General features: G+C 43.7%; 1 protein-coding gene across 1 annotated transcript in view; it reads right to left on the bottom strand.

The window, feature by feature from the left end:
* Nucleotides 1-1604, bottom strand: part of sema4c (sema domain, immunoglobulin domain (Ig), transmembrane domain (TM) and short cytoplasmic domain, (semaphorin) 4C) — a 95860-nt gene extending 94256 nt beyond the window's left edge. Inside the window, exon 1 of the mRNA XM_069166259.1 lies at nt 881-1604. The gene's annotated coding sequence lies outside the window, so the exon portion shown is untranslated. The remainder of the gene's footprint in view (nt 1-880) is intronic.
* Between the last annotated feature and the right edge of the window lie 8965 nt (nt 1605-10569).

Below are 10569 nucleotides of genomic sequence, written 5' to 3'. Positions count from 1 at the left end.
TGAGGAAGGAGGGGGGGAGGAAGCGGAGGGTGAACTCACGGCTTTTAAGGGCAAATATGGAAAATGAAAACCTCCGCACTGTGCCGTGATTTCAGCGGGATGCTCTCTGCATAGCTTTTGAAATGTGCCACAAACTCGTCTCCGCCTAAAGAGTAAGTTCTGGATATAATTGGAACATCACGGTGATGCCGTAACAGACGACGCGACAGGACGGACGGACGGACGGGGGGGGGGGGGGGGGGGAAAGGTGGCTAAAAGTTCACGATGAGGCACCAAACACGAAAGGACTCAAGGGAAATATCACAGGTAAGATATCCCATAAAGTGGCACGGGAGAGATCATTCTGACATGCTGCGGGGGAAAAAAAAAAAACAACAACAACAACAACCCTGAACTACAAAGCACGATATTTTGAGCGTCGTGGAGTTTACGGTTGCATCGCCGGACTGAGACGGTGGAGCCTTTTGCACGTACGGTAAGATACCCAGACTACGGTGAAACCCCCCCCCCCCCCACCCCACCCCCGGAGTTGATCCCCTTCCAGCAGCTCCTGACCGCAGTGCGCCGTGTGTTTACACTGCACGAGAAGGCAAGATAAAGTTGCATCACGTTGTGAGCACCACCGCCACCAAAAAAAAAAAAACAACAACTGGCAATCAACAACACCTCCAAATGATCCGCCGCGGACAACGTAGATTTGGTCCTGTTTCTTAGGAAAAGACACACACGCACGCAAAAATGAAAGGGGGCTTTCATGGCAACAGTTGGGGAGACCCGGACGCTCCGGGTCTGGATGTCTTCTGCCTCCCGTCTACTTTTAATCCAGCCGCCTCGCGAGCCCTGCAGCCACCATAACGATAAATAACGGCTGCAAACTTACCTTCTTATTACGGCGATGGTGGTGATGATCACAGGCAACGCGTCCTGCGCTTTTTTTTTTTTCTCCCCTCTCCGCTGTCTTTCTCTGACGACAGATCCAATATCCTTTTTTTTTTTTTTTTTTTTTTTTCCTCCCTGCCTCTCTTCTTCTTTCTCCGTTATCTCACGTTTGTGTTGGGCTTTTTTTTTTTTGTTGTTGTTGAGGGGGGTGGAGGGTGGTGGGAGAGATTTGAGTTATAAATTATTCCACATCCTCATCAATTTCGGATGAAATCGACCCGCGGGTTTCTCTCTCGCTCCTCGCGCGTCCTTTTCGAGGATTTTTGTAAAAAAATAAAAAATAAAAAAAAAATTGTGTTTGGACTGTACGGCAAAAAAAAAAAAAAAAGGAAAAAAAAAAAATCAAGCCATATGATCCTGTCATTCAGTTTCTACACAGAAGAACTGGCTCTCCGCGTAACTCCCTCCCAAGGCTTTGTAACACGAACCCTAGAGGAGGAGGAGGGAGGAGGAGGAGGAGGAGGAGAAAAGAGAGGTGGAGAGGGAAAAAAAAAAAAAAAAAAAAAAAAAGCAAAGAAAGAGAAGAAAGCGTGAATTTAATCCACGAGCTGGAAGGATCTATCTGCCTCTCTGTGTCAGAAGTTTCAGCGGTCCGTACCGAGCAGACATAACGGGGAGTGCGGTCGTGGCGCTGCGTCTCTGTGCCAATCTCCGCTGGAAATGATGCGTGTGTGTGTGTGTGTGTGTGTGTGTGTATACGCGTAGCGCTGCAGCGTGTGCCCCCCCCCCCCCCTCCTCACCCTTCCAGCCTACTTCTGCAGTACGCATCACAGCAGGGACTTGGGAGGATTTAAAAAAAAAAAAAAAAAAAAAAAAGGCACACAAACAGGTCTCCGCCCATTAGCCTCTCTGAACAAGGGCCACACGGCGTACGAAACCTCCGCCCCCCCCCCCCCCCAAACCCCCCCCCCCCATCCCCCATCACACCGCTTGATGAAGACAAGTTTCTTTGTGTGGAAAGTGAATGTCTGTTTTGGGGCCAAGTGCTGCCCAACCTGGGGTCTGACCTGAGACACGGCTGAGGTCCCTTTTTAACAAGCAAATGAGCATTTGATTTGGGAGCAGTGGTTCAAGTGGCCATTGTTCAACCCTGCTTCCTGATCTGCTGAGGTGCCACCGAGCAAGGCATGGAGACCAATGCAAGCCTGAACGGGCAGAGAAGATGTTCCCACAAGAGATCAATACAGCATTAATACAGCATTACTATTGTTGTTGCCCTCACTGTGGTGTACGAATAAAAAGCAGTGTGTTGTTGTCAGATGAAGCCTTTAACCAACAGCTCTATTCATTTTATCTTTATCATTTTATCGTCTCATCAGAAAATCAATAATCTGATTTATTATTTTAAATGAACCAGAGTGGTTTTGTTGTCTAAACTATCTCCTCTGTACCTTTTTAATGATGTTTATTGATTGTTCCAAAAAAAAACATCAATTGCTGCTCTTGTTAGAAATGTTTATCCTCGACAGAAGAGGCCAAATATAATCTAAGCATTGAGATATTTTACGATTAAAGCAGCAGTTAAAGGACCCCATTACAAATTAGTGTTCTTCATATTATAATTTTAAAGGACCCCCCCAACTCAAAAATAAATTGGGATTACCATAACTTCACTTGTGGTTGTTCACACAGTCAACCACTGAGAGAGAAAAGGTGACTCTGCTCGCCTCAAATCTCCCTTAAAGGCCTGGTTTTGTGACATCACAGCTAGTTTCAAAGCCAATCATTGTCCAGTATTGAGCTCAGAAATAATTTTTTTCAGTACGGAGAAACAACAAATTCACTTTTCAGCGAAGAAAACAACATCTTCTGTTCATCAGATCAACGTCTGAAATGAAAACCCTGCATAGATTTCAGCGAAGACAAAGAAGAAGATGTAACACTAAGAATTCTTCAACCTGTTACGAGACTTTTTTCTGCGGCAAAACTATAAAAGTGATGTTTCAAAGCGGAGTGCTTTCATTTCTTCGAACGTATCTGGAGGCGATTTTTCACAGTAAACGGTCATTGCTTCGCCGATGTGACCGCACTCTGCATAAAAGTGCAAGACTGTATTTCCACATGACTAAGGCCAGACTTGTTATGCAAGAGATATACAGACAAACATACTTGTACATTTCTTTCTATTATCACTGAGGTTGATGTCCCGAAAGAACTCGCAGAAGAGATTGAAGAGGGGGAAAAAAAACCCGGTCTAAATCGAAGCACCAGAAGCTGAAACATTAAAAAAAACTGAATTGCACATTTCCCATAATGCAACTCAATTGCTTCCTAAACGTCTTTCAAACTCCACACATTCAGGCTTTCTGTTGAAAATGAGGGTTCCCAGGATGTTCAGATATCCTCCCAAGCCATAGAAGACTCTTTTCAATACTTTACGACTAAATTTACTGATTACAGTGAATCAAAGCTAAATACTGCTCCAGAATCCGCCACTGGGTGAGCCTGCTGACGTTTCCATCCTCTCTTTTGTATCCTCGTGTTTTATTATGATTACTTTTTATTGGCATGGCCTTCCGGTTACTTGCTACCCCTTTTGTTGCATTCGATGAGCTTTTTCAATTAGTGTGATTGAATGCAATATTGACTGAAATGATTACTGAAATAACTGTCGTTATTCAATATAAGCTTGGTTGTCACGGCGCCGGTCCTTTTCGGGAACGAGCGGCGGTTTGTTAGCGTTTGCGAAGGTGTGTATCTCACCGAGAACCGATACAGAAACTCTGTCATAATTTCTACTTTTGAACAGCTTTAAGGTTTTACGTTGTTCGAGAGGTGATAATTTAATGATTTATTATTCAGGTTGCAGTGGGTGGTGGTGGTGGTGGCGTTGTGGACTGGCCTGGACTACATTATATTAATAAGGGTTGCTCGTATACTGTCCTCCATAAGGAAAGCAATATATTAGAAACCCTTTTCCAATATTACGTGGTGCAGCTCAGCACCACCTATTAAAAACCTTAATAATAAATAAGGGATCGCTTTAGTTTGCAAATGTCTTTAGTACAAGTGCTCAGTGATTGTATATATAGCACACATATACCGTCTGCAAAAGGAACTCCTGACCTCGTGGCTACGATGACCCGCGGCGTTAAAATGGTTACGTCATGTGATTCCTGCTGCTAGGCAACAGCACTGAAGCCAAAGAGGTTAATGAAACTGAACTTCCATGACCACCACCATTTCTGAAAACGTCAGCAAATATGTCACAACTCACGATGATTTCAGCGGTCCGAAGCATTGAATACCACAAGTGGGGAGTGTTTATATGGAATGTAGACTGAATATAAAAGTGGGCGTGGCTTTCGGGTCTGAAAAGGAGGCTTTAAAGTGCAATACCACAGGGGGCCACTAGGGTTTGGCACCAAAAACGCTCTCGCTCCATAGACTCCCATTCAACCTCTCTCATTGAATCAATGCATTTTTCCCCCCCCCCCATGAGTCACAATTGTTTTATTTGCTTAAGTTCCTCCGTTTTATTAATTTTCCGGCAACCCCTCTGAAAATAATCCCGTCATTAATCAGACATTAAGCCTCAAAAAGGCATATTTCTGGGGGCGTGTCTGTTTGATTGCCAGGCCTGTGGTGCAGTCAAGATACCGGCATGTCACGAACCAACGGGTGACGTCTGTTGTTTGCCGCTTGATACGGACTCTAACACGACCCCATTTATAGGCAGAATGTATACAGATGCATTTATGCCCATACTTTTACGTGAATGTCTGCTACTTCTCGTCTTCTTTTTTAAATAATAATAATAGATGACGACTTCATCAGTCTTTTTCAGAATATTTCAACGACCTCTGCTTTGGCAGCGTCAACAAATCTAATCTAATCTACCTTTGGATAGTTGCCTCCAGAGCCACTGACGACATCCAATAACTGTTTTCGCAGGCTGAGCAGTTCGCCTCATGACTTTGCAAGCTGAACTTAATGAGTAAAATCAGCGGAGTTCCCCTTAAAGCGGTCACTGTGCAACGACACTGGAAGCGTAGGAACAGTGGAAACATTGTTGAGGACATTGTAAAACAGAATAAAACCAGTAACTGAGCAGGAACACATAAACTGAGACGTATGTCCCTCAGTCTGCTGCCCTGGTGCATGCTGGGAGCTTCCCCTACAGGCCTGATTGCAGACGCTTCAGTCACGTATAAACTGCTAATTTTCGGTTGATTCAGTCTGCGAGGATACGTAAATAATTTCAGCCTGCACATCACATTTTCTCTATTTATTGATTGTGACTTGCTGCTGCTGAAATTCTGTTAATATAAGTCGTTATATATATAGGTATATATACATATAAAAATCTGATATCAGAAAAAAAATCCAGAGCATTTGGCACAAAAACAACAAAAACATGAACTAGCGCAGAAGACTTTGGGGCTTATGATCCAAAGATTAAACGGGCAGATTAGAAGACAAATATTAGAATGACAATCTCTGTGGATCAGCACAGAAAATATTGGACATTATTTTTTGTCTCCAAGTAAGTATTGATGTCGCAACAGACTCCACGGGGCCCCTTTAGCCTCAGCGCAAATCAATAACCGAGATGAGGCTACTTCCTGCCGCACTAAGACAAGAAACCCCCTTTCTAATGTTGCACTCAAGAGGTTTTCCCTGTCCGCCCGCGTCTTCGCCTCTCTCAGCCCGCCGGACGCTAAACTGTCTTGCGCCGTCTGAATTTACACGCTCTCCGACGGAGAACGCTGTGAAGATAGTTGGCCAAATCCTCCCAGAGACAGATTACCAAATAAACAAGGCTCATAATCTCAAACACACATCAGGTTGCAGACGCTCCGGCACGGATTTGTTTGGTTTTGAGAGTTTAATGAGTTTGGATTTAGGACACTAATTTGCAGTCGCACTGACTGCTAAAAACAGCTCGGTGATGAAGAGTCGTGCGGCCTCGGGCCACATCAAGAGACTCTGCTGAGGAAAATGTGGTTTTTTTTTTTTTTTTTTCGTGCTGGGAAGTTGCTCTTAGTACGGCCCTTCTAAGAAATTTTGATATAAAGGAAAGACACTTTTTAAACAACCGATCCTAAAGTAGCGACCTTGACCTTTCCTCTACATTTCCAGCGTCTCCGCAACACCTCAGAGCGGAAAAAAAACCAAACGACTGTGATGAGAATTTGTTTTGCGCCGATTATTTGCACCCAAGGTTGGGTAAAACAGACTTCAGATGTATTATGTGAAGAGGCAGTCATGTGTGCAGCTCCATGCATGACCTCCAGTTCAATTTGTTCTGGGTGTATTCTTTGTTTTAGCAAACCGAACAACTTTATGTGGTGATTTTACTTCAAAAAATTTTTTTTTAATCAATTTCCTGTAAACTGGGGTGGTTTCATGGCCCGCAGGCCTGCGGGAACCGCTCAGATTGTTCTTGAGAAACTGATCTGACAACTCTGCAGGCTCACTGCGGTGCTTAAAATCTTTAAATGTGCCCGAGAAGAGAAACCAGAGCTTCTGTTTTCATGTATTAAAGTAAATCTCTGTGTTTTTAGAAATGTGTGTTTGAGCTGTGTATGAGGAAAGCGTACTCAGAGTCGGTCTGTCTCTTCTTCCCTAACCTTTAGAAATGTATCGTGTTTCATGCCAGACTGCGGCGGAGTTAAATTCACACCTCCACTCCAATGGGAGCCATTTTTTTTTTTTTTATGCCCAATTTTTTTTTTTTGTTTTTTTTTGTTCGAACACCTGCAGTGGGCGTGGAGCGGCGCTCAATTTGTCAGCGTTTCTGTTTATCAGTCGATGTACAGCCGTCAACAGAGTGAAAGCCAAAACTTTCCCCGCATACGCCGATGTCGCTGCTTTGAGCACAAGACCCCGAGAGTGTGAAAGCATAAATTATAGGCTAATGGCTGACGGAGCGGCGGAGACAGAGAGCGGCTGATAGCGAGTCAGCAGCTCCGAGCGACTCGCTTTCTCTGTTTTTCACCGCATCTGATAAACAATAACAAGGATGCACATGTAATTGCAGCTTTGCCGGTGCTTTTTTTTTTTTTTTTTTCTCTCCTTTTACAGAAATTAGCGTGAGAGGATAAAAAGATGCAGCTTTGCACTTTTCTTTCGAAAAGCTCTTCTAAAAATGATAAAGTCGCTCAATAAATCACAACTTTATGGCGTGCCTTATAAAGACTGCAGTGAGTTAACCCGTACGGGTGAAAAAGGCGCGTTTTGACAACTGCAGACTACAGGCTGCTGTATGTATGGCTACAGGACTGTGTCAGAAATGATTACTCTCAGGACAGGGCACCATCCTCGCTTTATACAACTTTCAACACTTCAGGAAGTTCCCCTGAGAAAAAAAAATGCTGATGTCACTGCTGCATGCATCACGCATTACTGGTGGAGAAGAGGGTGAATTCAGGAGTTTTTTCAGTGCAAGCAAGAAGGAACTGCTGAGAGATTCCTGAAGGACAATTTTTTTGTATAATTCCCCAAGTTGTTTAAAGATCTAAATACCTGTAAAAAAAACCAAAATAAACTAGGAGCTCAATGGTGCTTGTAGCTGAGATCCTTTAGTGTGTGGACAGAAAGGAGAACAACAGGCATCCAAATGTAATGTAAATCAGTTAATCAAGAAAATAAAATGTAAATTCACATGAATTTTCATCCACTTATGTAAAGCAGATATTAGCAGCATTGTGCGTCGGGATAAACAGCCGGTGTTGTTAATTCCCCAGTTGGGCACCATTAAACAACTGCAGACAAAGAAGACACAACACACGGTATGCTCATGTAAATGGAGGCCGGTCACCGCTGTCAGTGGACGTTCAAGTCAAGTGCTTCACGCACACCAACTTTTACCCACGTCAAGGCTACATCACCTATACACATCACAAGATCACTTCCTCATAGTTCACACCCAGAAGATGGATCAAATTTGGCGTTTCAGCTTCTGAAATCGTGCTAAAATCACATCTATGTTTTTTTTTCTTTAAAAAAAAAAAAAAAAAAGAAGGTCTGACCATTAGAAATGCAGTCTGAGTCCGGTTGCTTGGTCCGGGGTGAAAAGTTCAAATGGTACCAACCTAATCAAATGATTCAGGTTAGGTATAAAACCAACCGAAGCACCGCTGAAATTCTTCCAGGACGCTGCGGGGGCCTCAGCAGTCTTACGTGCAGCAGTCTGACGGGACAGCAGACAAAACTGAGCGACAGCTCTTTTTCTACAATCCTCTCCGGACTCCGTCGCGCCGCTTCCGACCCCTTACATGAAAAGCCGAAGGCTCCTTCAACCACTTCACATGCGTATATTAAACGCTACTGCATCATCTGTTGTCTCTGTCACACTAGTCTATCCCGGGCTACAACGACTGGAAAACAAGTCACACTGACGACTCCAACCTTTGGCACTTCTCTCATAAATAAAAGACGCAAAAACTTCACACACTCTGGTTCTAAGGGAGCAACAACTGCATTTCGAGCAGAAAACGTTGAATAAATCACTTGAAACATTCAAAATCCAAATTTCACTGCCTCATTCCCTCTGTAATTTTTGCATTCAACTTTGAAATTGTCTCTCCACTTTTACATGTGTCATTACACTTTATATATTTTTGTTTTTTTGTGACTCATCATTTACGTTTTGTTTTTTTGCTCCTGTGATTTATTTTTTTCAAATTTGGAAACAAAAGCGATTTAAAAAAAATAAAATAAATAACAGTAGGAAAATATCTCCGGCGCTCACGCAGACATCAACCTGGTGGAGAATGCGGCTTTAATCCGCGCGGTTAGCTTCCAGGACGGTCTGTATGGGGCTGGCTCAGGGAATCCGAGCTCTTCATATAGTAAACGTAGGAGGGATTAACTCCAGTGATTCACAATTCAGGTCAATCTTCTCCGGCAACAACACAGAAGGAGATTTTGCTGGTATTGATAGAAACTAAAACCCTGAAGAGCTTCAGCTTCAAGGCAGGACCCAAAAAAAACAAAAACAAAAACAAAAAAAAAGAAAAGAAAGAAATCCCTGCTTTTATAACAAAAGCTGCTGGATTCAAAATGCCAAATCACTGTTTTGCTCCACTTGCAGACCTTACGCGTCCTACAACCGGTGCTACCAAGGTTATAGGAGTTGGGAAGCAACGTTATTTAGAGAGTCTGGCTAACGGCGGAGAGCAGGCCGGGCTCTGAGAAAAAGTGGGCTAAAGTCTCATTATAAGGCAGAGCACAGGTCGCCTCCCGCGAGCCTCTGCGCTCTCTTCGCGTCGCTCCTCTCTCTCCGTTCGCTGTGTTTGGACTTTCCCCATCACAGAGAGACGTCAGGTTAATTTTAGTTGAGTCGGGAAAGAGTCATTTTGGGCCGCTACCTCGTTTACCTCGAGTTACCTTTCGGTGTCAGCTGGAGTTTTTTTTGAACAGCGCAGACATGTTCACAGGTTTTGATAGACCTCAGGTGCGTGTTAACTCTCGGCCTATTTTCACTTGTGGAAGGTGCTAAAGAGAAATTTAGAGCCTCTTACCTCTTAGTTAGTTTCTCTGATAGATATGTCTACTTGAAAAAGATAATCCCAATTAAAGAAAGAATTGAATTTAAAGCAGATTTTTGGACACTGGAACTTCAGCTGGATCATATGAGATTGAAATGAAAAGTAATGAATGGCTTTAACACCCCGCAGTGGCAGCTTGATTCTAAACGGCGGAGAACCGAAGTTGTCATAATCAATCTAAAGGTCTTTTCGCAACGTTAGCTTTTTGACAGAAAACCGCTTTCAGCCGCTGCTGATCTGTCACATTTCATCTCATTGCAATTTCATGGGTAAACATTTGTGGAACCAAGTGGAGAGAAATCTCCTGTCTTCATCGGAAATGAATGGCCCCCAAATGTTTCACTGCCTCGGCAATCGTCTGGTGGTTAATATCTATTGAGATGAGTGTATTAAGGCATGTCCCATATGATGAGTAGCTCCCTCCTTCCCTCCGCGACGGAACAAGGAAATTACAGCTCAGCAGAACATCATCTCATTCAACTTGTATATTCATTAAAAGGGAGATGGGAAGCGACAAGCGAGGTTTTAATCACAGCATTTTTTTTTTTAAAGGGAGGGAATTAAAAAAATTCCTTTTCATTACCGCTTCATAAACACGCTTCATCTTTTTGATCTGACCTGCAGCTGAAAACGGTGCTGTTTGATTAGAAAGGAAAGAACCGGGGCCCGGATTTCATCAAAGCGAGGTGGTTCAGATCGGGAGAGGGTTTTTCTGTCACTAGAAAGGAGCTTAATTTTCTTAAAAGTCGGGGTTATAGATCAGCTCGATGACAGAGATAAACCATTGGTTCAGCCCCGAGTTTCTTTCACTTACTTTCACAAAGTCGCCAAGCCCATAAATCAGAGCTGGATCTCGGCCTAATTCCAATATCTCCATAGATTGCCACACTGCAGTTCTTTCTCTCTTGACGGGGCGTCGGCGTGCTAATTTACCATCTCATGTAAAAAAGACATTTTCTTCAGTCCCCAAGTGAGAGCGTGCTGGGGAGAGGAAAAACGGCTGAGCGAGGCCGGGTTGGGGCCCCTGGGACCCCTGTATCTCTCCATCTCCTGCTACGCCCATGGCCCCCAGTTGGCCTTCGACAGCAAAGCGGGTGCCTAAGCTCCATCACTTCCGAGCAAAAGTCTGCCTCAT

This window comes from Embiotoca jacksoni, unplaced genomic scaffold (genome assembly GCF_022577435.1).
Source record: "Embiotoca jacksoni isolate LCO1_2020_lvr unplaced genomic scaffold, fEmbJac1.0.p SCAF_37, whole genome shotgun sequence".
Taxonomy (NCBI): Eukaryota; Metazoa; Chordata; class Actinopteri; family Embiotocidae; genus Embiotoca; species Embiotoca jacksoni.
Note: the sequence above shows the minus strand (reverse complement) of the source record. Positions and strands in the feature narration are given on the sequence as shown.